General features: G+C 37.2%; 1 protein-coding gene across 1 annotated transcript in view; it reads left to right on the top strand.

Annotated features, from left to right (window-relative positions):
* The window catches only part of LOC148830660 (tripartite motif-containing protein 3-like), a 51,949-nt gene that overhangs the window by 2,962 nt on the left and 35,403 nt on the right, over positions 1-13,584 (top strand). The gene's annotated exons all lie outside the window — the stretch shown is intronic.

Raw genomic sequence — 13,584 nt, 5'->3', positions numbered from 1 at the left:
TAATGTTGCTGGTTTCTTTATTCTCCAGGCTAGTCTAATCTAATCTGCCTTCAGATGACAAAGTATGCCTGACAGTTCAAGGAGCTATAGTCAGAATAAGATATACTGTACGCTCTTTATTCTAATTCCTGTGGAAAACTAAATTCTATACCTACTGTAGTTTTACTTGTTATACAGTATATTTACTGGACAAAATTAAGGAACACACTGCCAAGTTTCTTGCTATACACAGAAGCCCCAGTTCCCTAGAACAGACCTTGGCTTATATTCTGCAAGGTTCTGGAATTTTCGTGGCCTAATCCAAATCCATTCTTTTATCAGAGCGTTTTCAATTGAGGCTGTGATGTGGATGATGGTGTGTGAATAGACTGAACTGTCTATTTCACCTCTTAAAAATAGGATGAAAATCGAGGGATTGTTCTGGCCAAGTAAGGTGAAGAAAGGTCTGTCTCATGTTTGTCAAGCCTACCTGACAGGTACAATAGGACAGCTTTAGATCATTAGGTAATAGTTTCACAGGGGCTTACTGGTATTTTGACTGAGGGCAAGTTCTTTAATGCTCTGTCCCGGAGTAACAGAATTGTAAGCTCATCACTGTCAACTTTCTTTCATCTGTGGGTAGCCCTTTTTTAAAAATCAGAAATGTGCAAACCTGAAGCAAAACTAAATTGAGATTGTTTCCCTGTACACATTTGGATTCAATTCACATACTGTAGTCATCAAATACAGTCTGTGGAATATTTAGGCTCTTATTTTTTATTTCTTTTTTTTATTATTTCTTTGAGGACAACGTGAACAATGCACAACGTATTGATTTTGCTGCACAGAGTAGCATTGCCTACAGCGGTAAATTATACTGATGGCTAAACAGTATATTACACTGAATGTAATCTCAATGCCTGTTTGTGTAGGCCTCCATCCATGTGAGTTCTCCAGACACATATTAGCTTTGTTGCAGTCACTGTTCTTCTTAAGTTATAATTGAGCTAATTTACAGTACTTTCTTAATGAACAGCAAAAAATCAATTTAATTCTCCTTTTTAATGGTCTTTGAAACATCTCCTGCTTTAGAGCCAGTTTTTTAGAATCTGATCCGTAGGTGGAGACTGTAAGCTAACTGTCCAGATAATGACGCAAGCAGTCTTTATTCCTGCCAACTGCTGAAATAACATTTTATCCAACAAAATATTTTGTCCTAATTAAGACTGGAAACTGATTTCAGAGTTACGTCTTTTGTAAAAATGAAATCATTAAAAAAATATGGATGATATAATATGTTAGCACAATATTTTAGGGGGGAAAAATAAACTTTAAGGGTTATAAAAGGCAAGTGTGTCTCAAAAAAATTTTGGTACCAATATTTTTCCTTGCCTTTTCAAACACAACAGTTATGTGCAGTGCCTTTGTGATATCTTTAAAAATGTTCAGTTTATCACTCAGTATTTTTTTTTCCACATTGTATGTTGCTGTTTAACTTGGCAGAATCTAAGCAAACATAAGCAGCTCTTTGCTTTAAGAGAAAGTTATTTAGCTTATTTTGCTGTTTGAGGCAAGCCTAAAGCATGTTTTAATACCCACTATTGTGATTTGTTTTGTTTGATACATTTAACAAAACATTTTAAAAAAGTGACTATCAAAACATTTTGAAAATGAGTTACACAAAAGTGGGGATTTATTGACATTATTGAAAATAATGATTTTACGACTGTTCTGATGCTCGTGCAAGTTGTCTGTTTCTTTTGCCCAAGAGTAAAAGGTAGTTAAAAAAAATAAGACACTTTATACATAAACTTTTTAATTTTTACTACTATTTCTGCTCTTTTTGTCAACATTCAGATGATGCAATTTGGAAGACACTGTAATCCAAGACATTAGTGTTATCTGTGCACCAGTAGCCTCTGCTGCTGAGTTGCTTAAGACAATTATGGAACTAATGCAAGGAGTCTTATAATGAGTCAGGAACACCCTGTTAACCATTAACCAGCAGATCACCCCATACAGCAAGAAAATAATGAAAAATGTGAACCTTTTTGGCTAGGTTTTTAAAATGCTTTTGAGGAAATAGTAATAAGTGTTATCTGCTTGGACACATTGAATCTGTGCCATTTTTCTGTTTATTCAATGTAAGTAAAAGTAACATTTGTGATTTGCTGTGACAAGAGTTTGCTTTATTTCATCTATAGATACCCCATAGCTTTGTAGGTTTACATTTCTAACCTCGAAAACCGTAATTTTGCTTCCATAGAACGCACGGCACACTTTTAGAAGTTGTGTGGGAGAGCAAAAGAAAATTTAAGAGTGTTTTAAATGTTGAACGTTTTGAAAGTGAGAGATGATATTGGCTGACAACCATTGTTGTCTAATGTGTAGGCAGTACTGAAGTTGAGCCATGTATGAACTCAGTGGGAAGAGAACTTTCTCAATTGCAAGGTCTAATTCCAAAGCTGTGTTATTGTCTATAAAGATTAGCCTTTGTAATGCTGCTTTGCTTTGTGTTTCTTAGTCCTGCAACACAAGATGCTGAATTTACTCTGCAGTTAAAAAGAGATTTGTAAGAAAGGAACAAGGTTAGAAGATGCACCTTCTTTTATTTCCAAATTGTGAGACTAATGTTTTTGCTTGGAACAACTGAGCATGTGTGAATCGGGAATTTCAGCTTTTAGAGGCTGTGCAGATCAGAGCATGATTCCTAAAAGAGAGATCTATATAGAACAGTGGTATCTCAATCTGGCCTGATTTGTTCTGTGCTATGCAGAAGAATATGATCTCTTCTAAAAAAAATACTGCAAATTACTGGCAGATGTGCTTCTGCTGAAACCTGTTTTACAATGTAGCAGAAAAAGCTTTCTAAAATTGGTAGAGCCATCAAAAAAAGGTCTTTATAAGGTAATTTCTTTTGCCAAGACAAGTATGATTATAGCTGAAAATGAAATGCATAAATCAAAATCTTATTTGAGAATCGGTGTATTCTAAGGAACTGTTCTGTGGTGCTTTCACAATTGTCCACCCTTGTTGCCAAGAAACAGGTGCAACAAAACCTAAACCACTTTGTTCTACTCTTGGTTTTTGTTTATGTGAATGTGCATTTACTGCTAAAGTTACTGGCTTTGTGAAAGATACTCTTGAGCCAAGCAGAAAGGGGGGAAAAAGCATCAGGCTGAAGGGACTACCATCTGGGCTCCAGTGTGCTGGATGCAGTCTCCATGGCAACCTCATCCTCTTGCAATAAAATCCTGAGATGATGGTTTCTGAGAACCCTCCCCTCCTCCCCATCACCACCCTCAGCACAGCCTCATTTCCACCCACACCCCTCCCTCTCTTTCTCTTTCTCTGAGCTTTATGGAAGTGCTTAATAAAAGATGAATGAAATACAAATGGGCATCTGGAAGGCAGGATAACAGCCACTTTTTGGGGAAAAGAAAAAAAAATCCTTCAGAAAATTCTGAGTTTAATTTTAATTTCTATAAAACACATGCACACTGACTATAGAACAACCCCCTTCCTCTTGACTCCATTTTCTCTCTGTCTCTTGCCTGTTCAAATATGTATGTCCCAGTTGGACTCCCTGCCTCTTTTTTCATGTCTCCTTGCTCTCTCGCCCTTTCATTGGACTATGTGCATATTAATTAGCACCTTCCACTATGGGGCTGGCTAGCCCTACCAGAAAAAGGGAATTACATACCATCCTTCCTTAAAAAAAAACTGCAGGTTTTTTTTTTTTGTTGTTGTCATAGTCTTAAATAACACAAGCAGTGAATCCTGTTTTCTTCCAGCTCTCAAATTCTGTCTTCAATTCAGAGTTTTGCAAATCACTTTCTACTGTCCACAGAACTCTTTTGTCAAAAGCCAGGCACAGAAGCAGGCAGGCAGTGAGGAAGTGGTGCCTTTCTATCTTTTACAGTTACAGATATTTGGGGGCTGCAGAATTTAACTCCACTGCAGCACCAAGACTACAGCCCTGTGGCATAAGCAATATTGAGGATGCACTGAGCTATACTCCTCTCATTTCTCCTGCATCTGGCTTACGGATTTGGATTGGATACCAACCATCCTCCCTCCCCAGTGTGACCAATATGCACACGTTCTCACTCGCGCGCACACGCAGTCTCACACATACACACACCCTGCTCTCCACAGCTCCCTCGCTCTTTCATTCCAGCCTGTCGCCTCGGCTGGGTTTTGTCTTTTGGGATGCGAAGTTCAGGACAATGGCCGGCCTGCCCTGCTTTCTAGGATGCTGACACTGTGTTAACCATTTGGAATCTAATGTGAGTACTTAAATCCTGCCTTTTTTGTTCTCCCTTTGGACAAACTGTTTAGTCAATTATTACTAAATGGGCATGATAAATAATTTAGTGCAGTGTCTCGCCAGGCTTAACTGGCAGCTGTGCTTCAGAGAATCATTGAGGGCTGCAATTCAAAATCATTTGGTTCTAATACCATTTTCTTGAGAGCTGCCTTTTTTAAAAAACGTGTTACTGTACGTGTACATCTTTCCATTTCTCCCTCCATCTATTGCTTTTCTCCTTGACCTTGCTTCTTAAGCCCACAAATGTTGACCTCTTGACTGAATCTGAACTTTATATGTTCTAAGGACTGGACTGTGCATTGTCATTTAGTGGCTGGAAGCTACAGTGGTGACAATTTACATTCGGGCATCTGGGGAATGTACGTTTTTAGAATTAGCCAGAGAAGCATTGTTTTGTATTTGTTAATTGGCTGAAAATGTTTCATTCATCAGAAAGTGTTACCTTTCTTGTCTCATTTAAATCGATCTTTCAGATTTCTGCCGTCATCCATTATTATTTGTCCTTAGAGGTATCAAAAGTGACCTTATGTTTTTTTTTTCCCCAAAATGGCAAAACAATTCGTCAGCATTGCAGGCACCCACACTCATCCCCTTTCTTATCACGTACAGAGACAATGCACACAATTGCATGCTTGTTTTGCATGTTCTCTGTGCAAATCCCTAAGCCTAATTGCTGGACTCAAGAAACAGACTTTCAAATAGGCAACATAAGTTTGGCAGTGCAACATAGCCTGCAGCTGCATAAAAGAACTGGTTTTCCACAGTTTTGAAACCCTGCAATGTCTGCTCCAAATAACAAGCATGTTTCATGAAGAAAGCACTAGAGTTAAGGAGAGCTGTATAAGAACCTAACAGCTTGTATGTGCTTTTTGATTAGATCTAACACAGCTGTGTGTCTTAGTTAGCAATGCGGTATTGCACTACAGAAGCCATCATGGCCTTGATTTTTTTTCTTCTTCACAGTGACAGCATTTTAAAAAATAAAACCTAATTTTAGTTTTTTTTTTTAACAGTTCCTCTTTTTGCAATGCAAGATGTGATTATTACAGGCCTGTCATGTGTTAGAGTTGCAACTCTGCATCTATTTGCAAAGTGCGTTTTTAAAAGCTGCCCAGATCAACCAGTTCCCTGTGCAAAGGAACACAGTGGCATACAAGGCTGCGTGTCATGGGATATTACCTAATGACTGTCTCAGAGTTGTGGTGATGATGTGGTTCTCATTTTGATTTTGAAGAGCAGGAGTGGTTAGGGATGTAACAGGATTCTCGGGATAGGGAACAAAAGCTTAGATAACCCTACTGGGATGCAGCATGGAATCGGAGATGCTCTCTGCAATGAACCTGCAGCTGAAGACATTCTGATTTCTGTTGATTTGGCCTGATTGTATTGCAGAGCTGCAGGAGAGGTAGGGGCAGAGCAGACAGCATTGCGTCAATGGGTGTGCTGTGTTCACAGAGTATGATGTGCAGCATATCTGATGCATAGTTCCTAATAATTACAATTGCACCTGGTGCTGTATTCTCTATGTGCATCTTTGCAATCAAGTTTGAGGTGTTGCGATCTTAGAGAATCTTAGCCAAATGAAATACATTAACTGTTTGACTGCTTCTTCCATGACTTATTGTGGAAGGAAGGTTATTTTGATTCTCATAATTGACTTTAGGCTTGTAGCACCTATGCTAAGATGAATAATGCAGATTGCTCAAACACATTTCAATGGTTCAGCTTTTTAGGTTTTTTATATGAGCATACACCCCTTCCTTCTGTAGGCTGATAATCAGTCCAGATCGTTAAACTGGTAAACTATCTTTGCATATTAATGTAAAATGTAAGGTCAAAAGTCAAATTAGAAAAAAAGAATAATTATATTGGAGACCTAATAGCTGCCTTATTGTTCATTAATAATCCTAAAGGAGTTTTGAGGGAGGATAACATTGCAGTATGGATTGCAGCACCCATGTTGCTGCTACATGGCTCAGTAGAGACGTTTATCTCTTTTTTTGTTGATTCTTATCAAAAGATTATGATAAATTAGTTGTGAGAAGAATTCATTGGAAGAATAATATTTAAGATACGTGTGAGTTAAGTTCAAATTTATTTCCTAGGATTTTGCATATATTTGATCAAATATTGAATCACATAAATTTGCCAAATGTGGCTTTTTTGATGCATAAACAGTTACAATGTCTATTTTTTGTCTTTCCAATCAGGAAAAAACTCTCAAAACCCTGTAGGTGTATAACTGTTTGTGGAATCTGAGTCTCTCTGGATTGGCATGTGCACTATCTAAATGGTGTTGGATTTTCAGAGTGAAGGACTGGATCAATCAGAACGTGATGGAATGTGATCCACTTACTGAATAAAACTGAGGCTATGTGAGAGATGAGTGTTGAAGCCTAGAAAGCTGAGTGATCTCTGCAGCCTTACGGCTGGAATTACAGGGGATTTCTGTGAGCTGCATCTGCATTGTCTGTTTCATCCCATGCAGTTCTAAGGTATTCCTTGGTATCACATCATTTATATAAGTCTTTATATACAAATGCTCATGTACAGTTAAAGGCTCAAGATAATGAAGGAGGATTGTGCCTAAGCTAATAGGTGCTGTTGCTACAGTGGCCTGAATAGTTACAACTTTTATTCCTCAATGCATACTGTACATTTTCCTAAGTCTAAGGTCCTTGGAGCTTCAACTTTAAGTGTTGAAAGGCTGCAGTTATTTATGTCTTGTCTGTTAATGCCTGTTTACCACTTAGTACTTGAAATGATTCAAAAATATGATTTGGATGTCTTTGCATATCCCCTAGGTATCACAGGCAATTGGTGCAGTCTGCACCCATTCAATTAGCAAAATGTAATTTAGAGAGCAGCAATTGTTGGTGATGACTGCATGATGTAAAAAAATAAATCTTGCATTTTGCTGCAGACTGTGAATCAAGCACTCATCAAGTAATTTGCAAAATGAGGTCTGGAAAGAAGCTTTCATTTCTGTTAATGCTGGTGCTCTGTCAGGGAGACTTTAAATCTCCACATGACAGAGAAGTGAACTTGAACCAAACGTAAACCCTTTATCCATGTTATCAATACACACTGCATGAAACTGGTTGAAGGAGCCAAGTGGGCATGTGAGAGAAGAACAAATCACATAAGCAAGCAATGCCGTTCACGGTTGCTCGATTCTATTGAGGCTTCAAAAGCTTCATGCTCTTGGTTAAACCAAGCCAAAGTTCTGGAAACTTCATATCCATCAAATGATTGGTTTAGATTGGTTTTCTGTTTTCTTTTGTGCAGGAGGTACCAGAACCTGCAGCTCAGAAGATCTGTAATGGTTCAGTTTAGTGTTAGGGGCCTTATTTGCTTCCTCAAAAATGTGAAAATGCCAAGTGCTCTTTGGTGATATATGCTGCAGGAGCAGACTGGGCAGGCAATGGAAATTTTAGAGTAGAAGACCCCACATGTCAGCACAACACTACCAGGGTTTTATTCCTGTTCTGCCGCTTCATGAGATTCATGAGAGATTGACATAATGAATGCAGGCTGCTGGACTGATGGTACTGTACCAGTACCGGGAAGTGAAAGACGGAGTACAGTATGTCTGAGGCCTGTTTTAATGAGCATGCTGTCTGACAAGCACTGAGACTGCACAGCAGTAATATTTCACACTGAAATAGGTCTTTGAAAGATGATGAAACTAGAAGGTCAAGTTTATATATATATATGTACCCTTTATTAAACAGGAAAACTGTTTTTTGGAGGGCTTCTCTTTTGAGCCTTGCAAAATTACTGCAGGAGGATTTTAAGATTATCAGTGTTGACCTCAAAGCTTGCTTAAATCATTAATCATGACTACTGTGATGGGGCATATGCCTAATTTTGCTGTCATCTGCCCCTAAAGATGGCTTAAATCTGACTTCCGTCAGTGGGGGAAAAAGCAACTGGTAATGGTTAATTTGTCATAGGGTTTTAATTGTGTTACTGTTGAAAAGTCTATAGATGCCTTTCTGCTGATTGCTGAAGCAATTTCTGTTCCGACTGAGTCATCAGTCAATGGTGTGTGAGCAGTTAAGCATTGTCACAAGGTAATTCCCTTCTTGGTCAGAGATTCACACAGTACTATTCCTATGATAACATGCATCTTGCATTATTTTATGTCCTAATCGCATTGTGATACAGTACCTGGCAAGGCCTCCCTGGAATGATCACTGTAAATTATTTTAGTTAAGAAACATAACTGGTTTATTCTGTTCGTTGTCTTACTTAATAGGTTCATTTGATTGTGACACAGCACGTACATGCCGAGATATCTTTGTCTCCTTATTTGAAAGTCTCTGTTAAACCTGAATCTGTTGACTTGAGTGGCCTGTTGTGTAATTGTTCTAATTTGGTTGCCAAAGTGGCTTCTTCCTCTGTTCTCTTGATGGAATTGCCTAGAAAAAAGGTGGTTGTACCAGGAAGAGACAGACCAGGTGAGTGTACAAAATTGGATTTGATATTTTCCCCTACCAAAGCCTTGTCATACCTTCAGACTAGTACAATTGATGAGGGGGTGATCAGTTCCTTTATTCATGGAGTGCACAATTAAGAGCAGCCATTTAACCCACTGGAATCAACCATAGAGTTGTGTGATGGTCACCGTGGCACCAACAGCCATGTTACCATATCGCTTATCTACACTGGCTAATAAGTCTTACAAAAATGTAAAGCAAAATCTTAACATAAAGAACATTACTTCATACCTTTCCAGTTAAAGAAAAGTCTTAACAGGTGTTTACAGATAATAATGCTAATTTCCTTTGTCCTTTGACTGTAACTGCATTAATGTGTAAATCAAGCAAAAAATTTGGTTGTAAACAAATCCTGTGCTGGAATGCATTGGGGGGTATTTGACTATGCCTGAGCTTAGATCTAAAAGGTTGATGTCTGAATGGATCAGTTTTCCTTCTTTGCACCACTGCAAGGGGTGAGAAGGTGAGAAGATACTGTATTTGGTGATTGTCTTTTCTAACCTAGGATTTTTTTGTGTCCTTCACTGTAAGATTTAATTTTAAAAAATGATACCGTTTATCATCTTGGTTTAAGAAGCTAATTTTTTATCTTCCAAACACAATAAGGAAGATCCTGAAGATTGTGTATTTTAATAGGGTTCCAAGTAATGATGCTTTTATAATATTTTTATACTATATTATAAAATATATATTATAAAATATATTATATTATTTTATAATATTTTCTGAAACTATGGCTGACTTATTGATACATTGATACCTCAGTTCTAAACTTAACGTATGCAGTAACTATAAATCTTACCATTCTTTTTTTCTACAAACGGGTATCTGAAAGCCTGTCATATTGCAGACAATCATTTTCTTATACATTGAATTCCTTTTGTCAGTGAAGTGCTTTGGTTTGTTTATGTCTTAAAGCATAGAGAGAGTAATAGTTAAAAATCAGCAGATTTATTCATGTATAGATTTTTGATGTCGTGGGAGCCATAAATGTACCAGAGTGCCTTACAAAAAAAAAAAAGATATGAGTCAGGGGTGTTTATGTTATTTAATTTATATCTGTAAATGTGGATCTTGCCTCAGTGCTCTTGTGAGATTACTGGGCATTTTAATGAGAAAATTGAAGACATGGTGAAGTAGCATTTTTCGGAGTTTTTAGAAATAGATCATATAAAAAGTTATTGCAGCTTTTATTTTTTTTATCTCAAATGACATCATAAAGGTCCTAGAGTCTAAACAAAGAAAAGGGGCAATTGCAATCTGTCAGTCTAGTATCATTACATACTGTATATCTTACTGTAGAGTGCTCCGCTTACTGCTTTCCTGTACTGCTGTGACATGACTTTACCCAATTAGAGCATTCAACTTCATACGTCACAACCTGGGATCTCCAAGGGTTTGTATGTAATTACCAAGCTGTTGACGAGAAAATTCTTACTACATGTCACCAAAGATTTAAAAAAATAAAAGCATAATTGACTAAAAACGTATCCTTTTAATGCAGCAGAAGCATCCTACACAGCAGTCTTTCTTTAATTCACCTTGACTAACAGTATTTTCAATTCCTTTCTGCCTTACTAGGCAGAAGTGTATTGGGTTGTCATACATGATTTAATTTCATCTGCTTTGGTACAATGTTGGGTATTTTAGCAGTTTTTCTGTTTGGTCCTGTCAATTTTCTGTCAGCTTTTCTAGGAATGGTTCAACTTGAGTAGACATATCCCTCTTATATAGAAACATTGTTCCCAAAATCCCATGGTAAGGAAATGGATTTCTCTCTGCCTCTGCAGGATTGACTCCCTGATAGAAATCCAGTCTACCAGCAAAATCAAGGGGCACTAAAGAGTAAAAGACCAACACGAAAACTTCTTTTGAGAAGAGTCATTAAATGATAAAGTGGCAATTCTATGTACCTTGAAAACAACAAACGTATACAAAACCCCCCACAAATATAAGCTACATTCTGATATAACTCACTAAGGCAGAGACATCCTGTGGCTATCTCCCAGGATGTTCTACTTTATCCCCAAGCCTTCCACATTGCTTCACATTAAAAGTTAAAATCTGATTCTTTGAGGCCATGAAAACTCATCAGGTACCATGTAGTCAGATTCACTCAGGAAAGAGGCTTTAGTGTAAACTTGTGGGCATCACTGCTTATTTATTGGATAAAGCAGGCCGCAACATGGCTCCTCTTGGCAAGCATGCTGATACAGATGGTGGCCTAAAAATATGTTAATAACATACAGTACAGTCGTTCATATTAACATGAAGTGTGGATAGCAAAAGAGAAGGCAAGGCGCTTGTTTTGAGGGAGAGCAAATGGTCACAAGCACCATGCCCTCAAATCAAATAAGGTGGTGGACATGTTTTTATAATTATTTTTTTCTTGGAGCTTGATGTAATAAGTATTGGAATATTTTAATATTTTATAGGTTTTTCTGTCCCAGGGGCATTCCATAGGTCTGGATCTTGCGATGGCAGATGAAAAAATGTTTTCTCAGTTTCTCAGAGCTGGTGCTGCAGGTTATATGGGTTTCATAAACACTAGGAAACATCTGCTGGAGGCTATTTAATTCTCTTGATTAAGGTAGCCACAATATCAGATAATTAGCAACAATTTCTGTGAAGTAAACCAATGGGTGCCTTTAATTTTGATTAGAAAATGGGATTGCTTGGAACGTGCCATAAAATCATGAGGCTGTGCAAGATTTCAGGGAGGACTTGATGAAAACTGGATTATAATGTCCAAATCCAATGGCAAAAATGTAGTGTGCCGTTGATGGAAAATTACTGAATTCCATCCTATACATAGAGCTGAACTCAATCCTGTATGAATGAGACTGGCCTGATGCCTACTGTATATGACTAACTTGAAAGAGATGAGACCTCTCTGTAGAGTTACCATCTTTGAGAAACCTTGAGAAAAGGCTTTTAATGCTTCGAACTTTATCTTTTGTACAGGAAGGAACCTTATATTGTAGTGCACTGATTGAAAAATGATAGTGTTTCTGCTGACAAACTGATAAGAGAGAAATAACATTTTTTTCAGTACTGTAGGTACAGTTCGTAGCAAAAGGAAAAGCAAGTTACCTTGTACAGTATGTCTTAATTCTGTTTAAGCTAATCCACTATTTCTAACAAACTGGTTTGCACAAGTGGATGACAATTTCATACCCAAAAATAAAATGTGTTTTTGAGAGAAATTATGGTATCGGTGTTTGCTAATCTGTGAATTGCATTTTACTTGCATAAGTACTGAAACCACTTATATTTCCAAGGTTATATCTGTGAGCTTTAACTCAATTCAGCATTTCTATGGATGAAACCAGTTAGTTTCTACAATGCAAATAAAAATTTTAACTCTTAACATTAAACGTGTAAATCTGCATAATTTATGATTCCACCTTCTTTTCAGTATATTTCCAGTCAATCTTAGCCCTGTAAATGTTTTGCTATTTTTTCCCTGTTTTACCTAACATTTTTCTTACCTCAAAATATTTTCTTTAAGTGCAGATGCATTTCTTAAGATGTAATTCAGTTTAGTCTATTTTTACCTTGCACTAATTAGTGAAACATATATTTCAGTTATTTTAGTAGTTAGACATATTCCAAAAGACCATTTCATTTCAAAATCAAAATTGTAGTAATAATCATTCTTTCTGCAATTACCATGGAAGTGTGTTTTTGTTAATCAAATGAAATATTAAAAACTCCCTTGTGGATTTGGACAACAGTATTGCACATTTTAATAATGAAATTGAGAATAAAACCAACAGTCAAGCAAGGAAAACTTGCAAAGCTTTTTTTTTTAATACGGACTAATAGCATTAGAACTGCAGATTATTCTGGTAAGGACTACTGAAATAACATGCAGCACATTTTAAACCTGTAAATATTTATAAATGCAAGGCAATCGTAATAGTATTTCTTGCATAATACTAAACTCACATAGTCTTTGGTGACTGTGCTTGAAGCTTAGAATGATAAATAGCAATTTAGTGGTCTGTAAGATGTTTGCATTTTTAAACTTTATTCCACTGACTTTATGTAGGAAGACATGAACTAGTGTATACATTCTTTAACTGAGGTCAGGCTTGTAGGTTGCTGTGTTGTTGGTTCTCATTCATTCTTAGAATGGCTTCACTGAACTGATGATGGCTACACTGAACATAAAGAACAATTGGGTTTTGGGGGTCAACATTTAAAGCTGTTGGACTATTGTCAGGTGATTTTACAATCTGTCTCTTTGCTGCTGTACAATGTTAAGGCTTCAAACCACCTTTTAAAATGGTTTATGCTTCTTGTGCTTTTCTGATGTTTTAAAATCCATGCAGTCCAAAATGTTGTGCTTGTTCAAGAAAGTCTGTCAGATTACTGTCATTATAGTGATAATCATAACAGATGGTCAAATTTATTTACCTCTTGATTGGCCTCTCTTTCTGTCCCCTGCTCCCGCCTCTCACTCCTCCTCCCTCCCAACCTTTGTTCTCCCGCTACTTTACCTTTGCCTACTGCCCTGTCTCTCTCACACCTGAAGAAGGCTCCACGGCCGAAACGTTGTGTTCTCTTTCTTCTTTTTTTCAGCATGGAATAAACCTATTACTTGTTCCTTTGCAGCCTACGCATGCTGACGCAGCTACCCACCTGAAATTTATTAAGCTCTTTTCATCCCAATGGATTCCAGAATGGTTTAATGTAATTGGTAACTTACTTCATCATTAACTGAAGTGCTGTATCTTTTCCCACATACCTACATCACCCAAACTTCAA

The sequence above is a fragment of the Atractosteus spatula genome, chromosome 7 (genome assembly GCF_055471065.1).
Source record: "Atractosteus spatula isolate fAtrSpa1 chromosome 7, fAtrSpa1.hap1, whole genome shotgun sequence".
NCBI classification, from domain to species: domain Eukaryota; kingdom Metazoa; phylum Chordata; class Actinopteri; order Semionotiformes; family Lepisosteidae; genus Atractosteus; species Atractosteus spatula.
This window is presented reverse-complemented; position numbering and strand designations above follow the sequence as displayed.